The sequence below is a fragment of the Tupaia chinensis genome, unplaced genomic scaffold (assembly GCF_000334495.1).
Source record: "Tupaia chinensis unplaced genomic scaffold, TupChi_1.0 Scaffold000212_1, whole genome shotgun sequence".
Lineage (NCBI taxonomy): Eukaryota > Metazoa > Chordata > Mammalia > Scandentia > Tupaiidae > Tupaia > Tupaia belangeri.
Window position 1 is genome coordinate 3,800,632 of NW_006159687.1, and position 2,225 is coordinate 3,802,856.

Genomic DNA, 2,225 nt, shown 5'->3' on the forward strand with positions numbered 1-2,225 from the left:
AACCTCCCGTCTGCTCTGTGGGAGCCCCTGCCCGGCTCTCAGCCCGCCCCGCCGCTCTGCTCTTGCCCAGGAGCCCCGGCTCCCCCCAACTTGCCTCGGCCTTCCCCTTCCCAGCAGCGCCCACTTCCTCCAGGTGTCACTTCGGATTTCTCAGGGAGGCCTTTTCTACCTCCGGGTTGAATTTGCACCTTGCACCTGTGTGGTGCTTCTCGGCGCCTGCCCACTTCCTGCACAGAGCTCGTCCCCCTTGACTCGTACACACCGCATGCCTGGGTGTTAAAACTGGTAGCTGTGTGTGTTTGTCTTTTAGGGATGCGGACTTTTTCACGGGCTCTCATTCCTTTTGGGGAGTGGGCTAAACAGCAAGTTGCCAGTGAGTTTTCTGAATCTCTTCTGCCCTAAAACAGTTTCATTTGGGGTAAGCATTTGTGTAAACAATGCAAAGCTGTGATCCTTTTCGAACTTTTTCTTTCTATCCCTTGGCTTCCTCAGATGGCCTGTGGTGAGGCCAGCAGCTGGAGTGGTGGTTAAAGTGCTGGACTCCCACCTGGCTGACCACGGTTTGAGAGTCACGCATGCACGCTTGACACTCACACTGGGTGTGCATGTATGTCCAAAATTCCAGGAAAAGAGTGGAGGAGAAGGGATTGCAATGTGGCCATCCAATACTGCAATCAGGGCGGTTTTTTCTTTTTTTCTTTCTTTTTTTTTTTGAGAGATTTTTGATATAGGGCACGTGCACTTGCCAGAAAGACAGAGAGAGAGATAGAAAGCGAAAAATCACCCCCCCGGGGGGACAGCCACACCGCAATCCTCGCAATCCCTTCTTCATTGTCCTCTCGGGATCTTGGGCACGCATGCACATGCGCCCGGCATGAGTTTTAAGCCACCAGGTCTGGGACTCGAACTGCAGTTGACTACATGGGATCCCAGCAATATAGCCATTACGCTAACTGCTGGTCCATGGCGATTTTTTAAAAGAGTTTTTTTTTTTTCTCTAGGGTATGTTCTCCAGAGAGATAGACAGAGACAGAGAGAGAGAGAAGGAAACTGAGAAATCACCTCCGACGGGGGGATGGCCACACTGCAATCTCTTCTCCATTCTCCTCCCGGGATCTTGGGCACACACACACACGTGTCTCATCTGATTTTCAGGCCACCGGGTCCAGGACTTGAAACGTGGTCAGCTATGCGGGGAGTCCAACAACGTAAACACTGCACCATCTGCTGGTCCCCCAGGGTCGATTTCTTACTTTCCCTCTCACTGTCTCTGTCTCTCATAAGTGAGCACATGTGCCCTACAGCAAAGACCTTAGAACCCAACAGAGGAGCTGTCCTGTGGACCGAGGGGAGCCTGGAGCAGGGGGCGCTCCCAGTCCTGCGTGCAGAGCTGTGAGCTGCAGCCCAGTCCTCGTCGGCCTCTGCCCTGTCCTTGGTCACCCCTGACCCCCATGCCCACTGGCATCGGCTGCTGAGGTGGCTGGCTGGCGAGCTCAGCGTGTACTGTCTCAGCACCTGCGGAGTCGGCAGCTCGCCCTGCTCCGCCTCTCTGCGCATCTCTGTCCCACTGGCCGGCTCAGCAGTGCCGCAGCACTTACTGGCACCTCCGGCACTGCCCGTCACTGGCGTCTCAGCCACATTCCCCAGCCACTCCCTGCTCACCACTTGACCCGAGGCCCAGGCCCTAGGATCACCTGGCCCTGGCACAGTGCCCATCAGCCTGTCTGTCCAGCACAGAGCACACACCGCGGCCTGGATTTCTGGCACACATCTGAAAGCTGTGGAGACCCGGCAGCACTATCTCTCCTCTAGCTGCCAGTGCCGCTGTCTGTCCTGCTCAGTCTGAGACGTCTAGAGCTGGGCAGCCTTCCACGGCACTCCCTTAGCACTTAGCTGGGGATTTCTTTCTTTTCCTTTTTTTTTCTGAAGAGGTTTTGCTATAGGGCGTGTGCCCTCACCGGAAAGACAGAAAGAGACAGAGAGACAGAAAGCGAGAAATTACCCCCCCGGGGGGGATGGCCGCACCACAATCCCTTCTCCTCGATCATCCTCTCAGGATCTTGGGCACACACGCACACGCACCAGCATGAGTTTGAGCCACTGGGTCCAGGATTCGAACCGCAGTCATGGGAATCCAGTGACATAGCCATTACGCCAACTGCTGATCCCTTAGCTGGGTATTTCTATGCCTCTACCATCAGGTTAGACCCCCAAGAGTGGAGGAA